The sequence below is a fragment of the Akebia trifoliata genome, chromosome 14 (genome assembly GCF_017979445.1).
Source record: "Akebia trifoliata isolate Shusen 1 chromosome 14, ASM1797944v1, whole genome shotgun sequence".
Classification (NCBI taxonomy): domain Eukaryota; kingdom Viridiplantae; phylum Streptophyta; class Magnoliopsida; order Ranunculales; family Lardizabalaceae; genus Akebia; species Akebia trifoliata.
Genome location: NC_141388.1, coordinates 11,731,937 through 11,743,626, shown reverse-complemented (window position 1 = coordinate 11,743,626; position 11,690 = coordinate 11,731,937). Strand labels below are relative to the sequence as shown.

At 34.3% G+C, this 11,690-nt stretch overlaps 1 pseudogene; it reads right to left on the bottom strand.

The window, feature by feature from the left end:
* Nucleotides 1-2,570: 2,570 nt before the first annotated feature.
* Nucleotides 2,571-3,131, bottom strand: LOC147386274 (secreted RxLR effector protein 161 pseudogene; annotated as a pseudogene).
* Between the last annotated feature and the right edge of the window lie 8,559 nt (nt 3,132-11,690).

Sequence of the window (11,690 nt, the reverse complement as noted above, 5' to 3'; positions counted from 1 at the left end):
CATTTCAAAACTTTTAACCCGTATAAGACAAAACAATTTGGCTATAGTGTGGGTTGCCTTATTAATTTGTGGGGTGCTTATATAATTACCCATGGGACATAAGAGGTACTATCATTTTTAAGTATAAAGGCATACTTGTCCGTGCCGAAAGATCGGTGCTTACCGCTTCAACGAAAAATTAAATGACCCAACTTCACTTTTTTTTTTTTTCACTTATTTTTCAGCCATAAGTACTGAAAATATAGAGTAAAACATGTTGATTTGACAAAAAGTGTTGAATTATTTTTTTTTTCAGCATTAAGTACTAAAAATAAGCCCAAACAAACATCCCCTTATTGCCTTGTCTCTCTCCTTATAAGCTCCTGGGGCCCCTCCACTCATAGGCTATTGGTTTTGAGCTGGACCTCCAAATTTATCATGGTATCAAAGTGGGTCTTTCACTCCTTCACGTCGCCCAATTCATATCTCCACGTGCTTTGGCCCAATCCGACTCACACGTGCGGGGGCGCGTTGAGTTTAGTTCCACAACGGACACTCATTTCCTTGTCTCTCTTCTTATAAGTTTTTGGGCCTCTTCACTCATTAACAATTGATTTTGAGTTGGACCCTCAAATTTACCATGGTATTAGAGCGTTAAGTTCATATAGGTCACGGGTTCAAGTCTCTTCGAGGGAATTTTCCACTCTTATGGGTGAAGGAGAGTGTTGAGTGTTGTGTTATCCGCTTTTGCTCCTAAATATCACGTGCTCACGTATCGTACTCTAGTTTGACCCATGACTCTTATATTTAAAGTTGCGCCTTCTCCATCAGATCAGTTTCTTAGGATCAATGGTTATTAATAAATTTAAAAGTAATTAAATTATTTGAGTGGACCTTAGGAGATCACTTAGGCAGGTCAAATAATTCAAAGAAGTTTTAAAACCCTAAATATAGTTTAGTTGAAACACCCACTCTCCAAATTACTTGGAAGTTTCTCTTGTGCGTTGAATCCTTGTTCTACAAGCAAACACTATCATATATAAACTGAAACCTTTCCAATTCAAATCTTATTCTATAATTACTATCAATTATTTGGTTGCCTTGAGAAAGAAACCTAACTTTCCTATCCCTCTCAAATTAAACTTTGGTATTTTCTTCATCTTCTCCATTTTCAGATGCTTTGGTTCTGCCCGTGCTCACGCCGACAGGATCCGAAATGAAACCCAAAGAATTAGGAAACCCAATTCTGGTTCCTTACTTCCCTACCAATGGCATATTGAAATGACTCCATGATGTGGCAAGTTCGGGTACAATAGATCTGAATGCCTCAGGATACATGATTTCACTTTCTCATAAAAAAGTGTATCCCGAGGCATACATCTGTACGGTTCTCAAACTTGTCCACATCATGGAGTCATTTGAGTATGCCGCCCAGTGACTCATATTATCATAACTCATTATATTTTCTCTCATCCTATATCCTGGTTGCAGTTCTTACACTATTATTGTAGCTTGAGTAGTATGAGACTTGAATCCAAGAGGGCTGAGTTGTAATTTATTTAAAACTTTTATCATTTTATAGCTCTCACATAGAAGACCACAGTCAAAGAGTGTAAGTTAAATTCATGAATAAAATTATTCTATGATCTTGACTATCATGATTTTCACATACAATTTAAATAACATATATGATTTTACAAAGATAAATAACATACTTGAATCCATAGCAATTTCTTTAGAAAAATTGTTGATCTGAAAATATGGATTTCTCCAAGAGATGAGTTTCTCTCTATTGACCCTTTCTCTTAAAAGAAAATCTGCATTTACACACTAATGATGAAAATTGTATAATGCCTCTTAAAATGGGTAGAGAGAGGACCTATTTCCTTTAGTAACTGCTGATGTAGTTTTTGTAACTACCACTCCACTTCCCATCAAAGTTAGAAGTTAATAGATAGAGGAAAACTACTTCTCTAACTGTTAGTAACCACTACTCTAGAGATTAGATCAGTAACTTCCTTTTATAAAAGACTAAAAGTGTCATGTGAGACAGAAAATATATCTAACATTCTCCCACTTGGCCCATATGACTAATTTCATTTGAGCCTCAATGAAGTAAACATTATGCGCATAAAACACTAATCAATCTCTAACTTAAATTAGTCATCATAAATACTATGGTCAAATGAATCACTAGTATAAGTCATGGCGGTTGTACATCAATAAGGCGACATAGTCCCTTCCATGTACTATAAAACTAGCAATTCAATCAACCATGGTTCATAAATGAGAAGTATCCATAATTGGTCCAATAAAATTGTCTTTGTAAAAGACTTCCTATTATCTTTTATCCATTCTCATAGATGTACGTACAAAATGGAAAACAGGAAAAATCAGAAACATGAATAATGAGATCTCAAAATGTCAAATAACATAAACCATTGCAATCCAAAACATAACAGGCATCAAAGATTACAATCAAGACCCATTCTTCTAACATGTTCTTTAAATGTCTTTGGTGGTAACCCTTTAGTTAGTGGATCTGCAACCATGAGCTCTGTTTTAATATGTTCAATAGACACTCGTTGTTTCTAAACTTCCTCCTTAATGACAAAATACTTTAACTCCATGTGTTTAGCACCATTAGAGTATTTGTCGTTCTTGGAGAAAAATACAGCTGCAGAATTATCACAATAAATTCTCAACGGCTTCTCAATAGTGTCGACAATAGCAAGTCTTGAGATAAAATTTCGCAGCCATAAACTATGAACTGTGGCCTTAAAGCATGCCACAAATTCAGCTTCCATTGTGGATGCAACAATAATAGTCTGTTTAACATTTTTCCATAAAATTGCTGCTCCAGCCAACAGATATACATAATCAAAAGTTGATTTTCTACTATCAACACATCCAGCAAAGTCTGAATCAGTGTAGCCAATCACCTCCAAATTATCAGACTTCTTAAAAGTAAGCATGTAATCTTTTGTTCCCCTTAAGTACCTCATCACTTTCTTTGCAGTTCTCCAATGATCCATTCCAAGATTACTTTGGTATCTACCCAACATAACAACTGCAAAACTGATGTTTGGCCTATTGCAAATTTGTGCATACATCAAACTTCCTACAGTAGAAGCATAAGGAATTCTTTCCATCTGTTTACGTTCCCATTCATTTTGTGGATATTGCATGAGACTAAATTTATCCCCTTTCTGAATTGGGGCAACATTTGCAAAACCCAAAATTTTCAATTCGTATCTCGAGAAAAAAATAAATAGTGAAATTTTAAGAAAATCTTGAAAGTGGGACTTAGGGGTAAACCTTTAGGATGTTTCTGATCATTTTTAATGGAATCTGACTTCACCATTGGATTCAAAATGATCGAAAAACATACTTTAGCATGTAAGCATGCTCAAATGAGAGTCCGAATATAAAAGTTGTAAAATCCTCGATTACCGAGTTGGACCAAGTCAAAATAGTGAATTTTTGATAGAGTAATAATTATTAAGATTAAATTATACCATTGGATTCATAATGAAAAATTATTGAAGATGGACTATTTATTTGTCATTTTTGGAGATCAGAAAGTCGAATTATCGTCAAAAATGAAAACGACATCAATTTTAGGGGTCACCTCAGGCAAAAAATGTAAATTTTTGTTAGAGATAGAATTTGTAGAAATTGACTACACCATTAGATCCGGAACGAAAAATTAGGAGAAATAGAGTATTCATTCATCATTTTTGGAGTCCGAATGGTCAAGTTATCGTCGATCGAAACAATAGCCAAAATACCAATTTCGTCCCGAGATCTTATATAAACAATTTTTTTACTTTCTTTTCACTATTCATCTTCCCCAACCCGTTCAAAAACCAACCACGTTTTTCTTAAAAAAATTTGTTTTTCTCTTGATCTTCTAACGTCGATTCGTCGCGAACCGTTCACCGTCGACATCCGACGCAGAATGGAGAAATGTCTGCAGCCTCGTTCTCTACAAAATCCATCGAAATTCCTTCCGTTTTCTTGTCTTTTTCACCCCGTATCGTCAAAAATCAACCGTATTTTTATATGGAGATTTCGTAACTTCGACCTCGAATTTCATCCGTTTCGGGGTCAAACCGTCCTCCGTCGCATAAGAGAGAAAGGACGACCACATGGAGATCTTCGAAACCATCGGGTCGATTTCAAAAATCAGCTACTTCGAAATTCGGTCCGTCTCAATTTTCGTACCGATCGTCTCGATTTTCGTGCACACACTTCGATCCTTTTGCCTAGAGATTGTAAGGAACTCTCAATTTCTATTAGTAATTGTAGATTGTGAAAATTGCATTTAGGATTTTATCAGAAAAATTTTGATGTATTTCCAAAATATAGAATTCTTTTGTTATTTAAAAATTCACGCCAGAAATTGCATGTTTGATATGTTTTATTGTATTTTTTAACAAATTATACGTGGGTAGGGTATTTTAACGGGTTATTTCCATCAATTGGGTCTTGTGTACTGCTTGGAACCTATTTTGATATAAAATATATATATTTTTCAATATTATTGATAAAAATAAATTATTTAGTTGGAAAATGTGATTTAATATTTAATGAACTCATATTGAGTTGATGAATATAAAAAGATGGATATTTTATTAAAGAGATTGAAAACTGTAAAAATCGGAAAAAGGGTATAAAACGGTAAAATGTCAGAGTCACACCTGAAGGGTGATGTCTGCATTTTACATTGTTGTGTTGTGTATAGGTTAGTGAACGGATATTCAGGGATAAGGTTACTGGTTGCATGTTTATTTAAATTTCTGTTAGCGCGATGCGCTGTTTACTTTTCTGTTATGTTATTTATTTTAGGCCGGGTGGCCACACTTGCATGGTAGGAAATTAGATATCCATTCTCAACCTTGTATTGTTAATTTCTCTGTTGTTTTCAAATGAAAATAATCTATATATGTAGCTATTTTGTGAGCTGTTAAAGAGTCTGTGAATGCCTGAAAGGATAGTGCGTCATATCATCCGGAGTGGTGTACTATCTTAGGATGTACGATAGGGACCACCAAGCTCATACGTGGTATGAGACACGTATGAGAGTAGAGTCACAACTGGAATCCGGGTTTATTCCTCTCTATCTTTACTAGTGAACTTGTAATGTAAAGGTGGTCCTATACGAATGATTTGTATATTTGGGTATCACATGCACGCCTGATAGGCATAGACGAAGATGATTAGTCAGTGATCACTAACAATCTATAGTAGTCGAACGTTCTGACACATCGAAAAGAGATACATTGCTTACGGTCAGGTCAAACGGCGAGCCTGAGCCGGATAAATGGTCAACCAAGCATGGTAAACAGCAACCAGCCACAAAATCAGGAACTAAAAACCAGAGAAGAATTGTAACATCATGTCCCGACTAGAAGCGATCCAATCGTGAATCCCAACTCTCTAATTCCAATACTCCACCATTGTGTATTATGTATCTGTTGTTTATTTTGATATATAAAATGAAATCCATGTTTAATGTTTCCATTTGATCAATTAGATTTGTATAAAAAGAGAATGTTATAGTGAGTAATGATGATCGAATTAATGTGAGTTTTAAAATGTTTAGTTGCTCATCCCTAGTTATATGTACCAGTTAATCGTAATTTTTTCTTTAAAACTTTGTATATTTTAAAATAATTCAGTATGTTTATTCTTTCATGTTAGAAGAGGTTATTGACAGAAATTATTTTCTTCCTTACTGAGTAACCATTGTTACTCACCCTTTCCTTCTCTATTTTTTTAGTCTCAGATTCAGAGCTTGGCGAGGCAGGTATAGAGCACGAGTGAAGATCATCTGGTGGGTCAGATTGACAACCACAGTTTGTCACCTGGTGAGTATTGGGGCTACACCCCCTAGTGGGTCGATTTGTCAAAGAGTATAATAGATTTTGTTTTGAGCGTTAGGACTTTTATTAGAGTGAGAAATATTTGTTAAATCTTGTATTCTGGTTATTCTTCCGCACTCTGATCTTTCGTACGTTATCAGATGTATATAGGCTTCCGCTAGTATTATATTTTGTATATATATATATGCAGGATTGTATGTCGTTTATCAGGTGCAGGTTGAATCGCCTTGGAATGCTAACATAAACAGAGGAGACCATGCCGAAATTTTGAGGTGCCACCTAGTACCTCGATATCTGACATGGAGATTTGTGTTAGCGTTTGGCGGGGCACCACAACACTAGCTAAACAGTTCTCCATACCAAATCTCTCTAAGATTGTTTCAATATATCGGTTTTGAGACAGCCCCAACAAACCACTGGAGCGATCACGGAATATTTCTATTCCAATCACGTAAGTTGCCTCACCCATATTTTTCATTTCAAAATTCTCAGAGAGAAATTTCTTAGTTGTGTACAATAAATCAAGATCACTACTGGCAAGCAATATATCATTAACATATAAGATCAAAAATATAAACTTGCTCCCACTAACCTTCAGGTATATACCCCGATCAACGGTGTTTTCCTTAAATCCGAAGGAAGTAATAGTATCATTGAATTTAAGATATCACTGTCTAGAAGCTTGTTTAAGTCTATATATTGACTTATTTAATTTGCAAACCATGTGTTCTTTTTTCCTTTATGGAGAAACCTTCAGGTTGATCCATATAAACCTTTTCTTCTAAACTCCCATTAAGAAAAGCAGTTTTCATATCCATTTGGTGTAGCTCTAAATCAAAATGAGCAACTAAAGCCATAATGATTCTAAGTGAATCCTTCTTTGATACAGGAAATAAGGTTTCCTTATAATCAATACCTTATTTTTGAGTGAAACCTTTGGCCAAAAGTCTGGCTTTATGTCGTTCGATATTGTCTTTTGAGTCGCGTTTGGTCTTAAAGACCCATTTTCAACCAACTGTTTTATATCCTTCAGGCAATTCGACAAGTTCCCAGACTTTGTTTTGATCCATTGATTTCAATTCATCATTCATGGCATCAATCCATTTATCAAAATCATTACAGCCAATGGCTTGTGAAAATGAAACCGGGTCTTTACTGGTCCCAATATCATAATCAGATTCTTGTAAATAAACCACATAATCATCAGAAATAACAGGTCTTCGTTCTCTTTGAGACCTTCTTAATATTGATTCTTGTGGTTCTTCCATAATTGGTTCATTAGTGATAATCTCATTGGGGAGTGATTGATCAATAATTTGTTGTTCAATATTGTCAGATGATTCTGCAATTGTAGGAACAACAATTTCTTTAGAAGTTATGGGTAGTGGGACTTGCACCCTAACTTCTTGAATATTTATTTTTTGTAATTGATTACTCCTACTGATTTCACCATTCTCAATGAATCTGGCATTACCCGTTTCAACAATCTTCGTACTATGATTAGGACAATAAAACCTATACCCTTTGGATTTCATTGGATAACCAATAAAGTAACCACTAATGGTTTTGAAATCCAATTTCTTTTCATATGGATTATATATCCTAGCCTCCGCTGGGCAACCCCAAACATGTAGGTGCCTGAAATTTGGCTTCCTTCCTGTCCACAGTTCAAAAGGAGTCTTTGGAACTGCTTTAGTAGGAATCTTATTTTATAAATAAACAGCGGTCTTAAGGGCTTTCATCCATAATGAAATGGGTAAAAATGAATTACTTAACATACTCCTAATCATATCCATCAATGTACGATTACGCCTTTCAGCCACTCCATTCTGCTGAGGTGTACTTTGCATAGTGTATTGTGCACATATACCATGCTTTTCTAGGAGTTTAGCAAATGGGCCAAGGTGTTGACTCAATCCATCATATCTTCCATAATACTCACCACCTCTATCTGATTTGATAATTTTCACCTTTTTATCTAATTGCCTTTCAACCTCAACAATGTACACCTCTAGGGCATTCACTACTTGAGATTTTTCATGTAATAAATAGATATAACAACAACGTAAAATCATCAATAAAAGTGATAAAATATTTTTCTTTACCAAAATATGGCGAGTCAAAAGGCCCACAAATGTCTGTATGGACAATTTCAAGAAGTTCTCCACTTCTTGTAGTACCTTTCTTTATGTGTTTGGTTTGTTTTCCCTTAATACAATCCACATATACATCGAGATCAGTAAAATCTAGGTTAGGCAAAATCTCATCTTTTACTAATCTTTCCATTCTTTCTTTTGATATATGACCCAAACGTCTGTGCCACAAGTGAGAAGAACTTTCATTGATCAGGTTACGTTTAGTTCCAACATTATGATACAGGGTTAAAAAACTTTCAGCAAAACGATTATTAAGATTTAGTTTATATAAACCATCACATAAACTACCAGAACCAACGAAAGAAGAATTTTTAAACAAACTGAATCTTCTATTACGAAATGAAAAAGGAATAACCTTCAAGGTCAAGTTTAGACATGGAAACCAAATTACGAGAAATAGAAGGAACATAAAGTGTCTGAAACAAATCTAGATAACAATCAGTGTCTAAAAATAAACGAAATGTCCCGGTAGCAACCACTGGAACTTTGACTCCATTTCCCACAACTATGGAACTTTCATTTTGGTTTAAAGTCTGGATTATAAGGAAGCCCTGTATCGAATTAGAAACATGAACAGTAGAACCTGAGTCAATCCACCAAGTATTAGAAGGAACTTCAGTAAGGTTTGATTCGAAACAAACGTAAGCTAAAGGCTTACCTTTCTTTTCAAACCATGCTCTACGTTTGTGGCAATCTCTCTGTACATGCCCAAACTTCTTATAGAAACGGCACTTGATACTGTTTTGTCCCCTCTGATGAGCCTCTATACCTTGAGGAGGCCCATTGATTTTAGTTGATTTTGCCATTTTGCCCCTCTTAGGTTTCTTCCACTTCTTACTAGCTCATTTGATTATAAGGTGAACTGAATGATGTCCTTTTTGCTTAAGCCTTGTCTCTTCTTGAACAAGCATATTAGCCAATTCATTTACATTCCACTTGTCTTTAATAGTGTTGTAATGAATTTGAAATGGCCCATATTGAAGAGGTAAGGAGTTAAAAATAAATTGAACAAGAAAAGACTCATCTACATTCATCCCAAAAGCTTTCAGTTTAGCAGCTAGATTAGACATCTCAAGGATGTGCTCATGTATCCCCCGAGTACCATCAAACTTCATGGTGGTGAGTTCAGCCATTAATGTCCCAGCAAGAGACTTATCAGCTGAACGAAAACGTTCTTCCATAGTCTTAAAAAATTCCTTAGCAGTGTCAGGTACAAGAAGTGTTGATTTAATGTTGTTCGCTATACTCATTTGCATAAACATAATGCTCAATTTTTTCGATCTTTCCCAAGAATGATTTAAAGTCTTTTCTTCCGCACTACTAACTTCAATAATAGCAGGCGGTTTCTCAGTCCGAAGTGCTAAATCAAGATCCAATACACCTAGGTGAAACTGGACTTGCTCAGACCAGTCTGAGAAATTTGCTCCATTAAGGATCGAAACAGATGAAGCATGTGAATGAAGCGAAACAGGAATTGAAACTGCAAGTAAATATATGCTCACACATTAATGCTTTGAGTTAAATAATAAACAATAAATAATATTGTTGTAACACATCTTTGGATGAAAATTACAATATACAAAAAATTAAACTTTTAACTATTATGGTGATTCCCTTTCACCTATTAAAAAATAATAATTAATAATGTATCCATAATCCGATAGGTTCGTTACCTTTGGGTATCCGATTCCAACTTTCAATTAAGGATACACATTAATTATTTTACCTTAGTATATTAATCATAAGAAAAGTGGTGCACCTTTGGGCCAAGCCAAAATATTCTCATGATTAAAGATACATATAAATATCTATTCAAACTTTGCAAAGTCATTTTCTTAATACTTGGGATATGAGTATTAAGATCTAAACTACAACTTGAAACCTATGACTTTCTAATTGGATCACTTTGGTGATTACCAAACTATTTCATAAAATAGGTTTTCGAGTTGAAATAATCACTTTGTAAAATAATTTATCATCAATCACATCAAATCATCATGTAAACAATTTCATACATGTGGCAATTTCATGTTCAAATAAACTATAAAAAGTAATAATAATAATAATTATTATTATTATAACAAATCAATACAAGAAATGTTACTCATAAATTTCAAACATGATTCAGATTTTATTAATGATACACATTTTGTGTGTTGTGTTCTATACTGTAGAACAAATTATGAGCAATATTATCAATTAAATAAAAATAAAAATAAATATGTAACATCATGCTGAAAATGGAAAGTAGAAAATGTACTAAAATATGTAATTTTCTCAATTAATTAAAGCAACCAACAACATCATATTTTATATATGAGAATCCATAGATAACACGTTGGGTATAAAATAAATGAGATTTTATTTTGTGGAAAACTTTAATAATCGCAGCGGAAAAGAAAAAAAATTAAAATCAAAACTAAATCATATAAAATATATATGAAATCTTCCACAAATAATTGATTCCAACAAATAGATCATAATGGAAAATCAGGAAAGTCTTAACCTGTGGCTCTGATACCACATGTAAGTTAAATTCATGAATAAAATTAGTCTATGATCTTGACTATCATGATTTTCACATACAATTTAAATAACATATATGATTTTGCAAAGATAAATAACATACCTAAATCCATAGCAATTTCTTTAGAAAGATTGTTGATATGAAAATATGGATTTCTCCAGGAGATGAGTTTCTCTCTCTTGACCCTTTCTCTTAAAAGAAAATCTGCATTTACACACTAATGATGGAAATTGTATAATGCCTCTTAAAATGGGTAGAGAGAGGACCCATTTCCTTTAGTAACTGTTGATGTAGTTTTTGTAACTACCACTCTACTTCCCATCAAAGTTGGAAGTTAATAGATAGAGGAAAACTACTTCTCTAACTATTAGTAACCACTACTCTAGATATTAGATCAGTAACTTCCTTTTATAAAAGACTAAAAGTGTCATGTGGGACAGAAAATATATCTAACAAAGAGCACTCCTAATCTTCCAAACTTTTAACAAAACCTATGAGTAGGTATGCTTAAATCGGACGAGCTTCATCTGAGTCAACTCAATATTTGTGGGTGACAAGATTGGAAACAATACTCAGGATCCAATACGGTGTCCCGTTCGTACAAAATAGGTTAGGTGTCTCCTTGGCACACTTTAGTTTAGTTGGTGGTGTAAAACACCTTGGGTTACTAATCAAGTCCTTCACGCAGCCCAATGTGTTTATTTTCAAATCAAATTGTGGCCATTTATCTATAGAAACGGGACACCATACGGGATCTCGACTCCAAAAATATAAAGTATTCGAAAAATGCTGAAATGACAAAAAGTATTTATTGCGATTCTCACAAGTCTGACGTGGGATGTGAACATAGCAATAGGTGTGTTTCCACGTGATACGAGTAAAAATCATCTACGGTTAGCCATCCACGTGAGAATTGTGAGAATTCGGTGTCACCCAGCACGACTCTAAATATTCTTCCCCTCCTTCCATTCTTGGAAGTTAAATAGAAGAATAAAAGGAAAACTCTATTTTGACCAGCTCTCAGCAATGACCAACGAAGTCAAGTCAAACATTGCACCTTGGCTTTTCTCTCTCTCTCAACAACCCTTTTTAAAAGTTTCCTCTTTTGTTTTTTTTTTTTCCTTCCTAGTTTCGATCAAA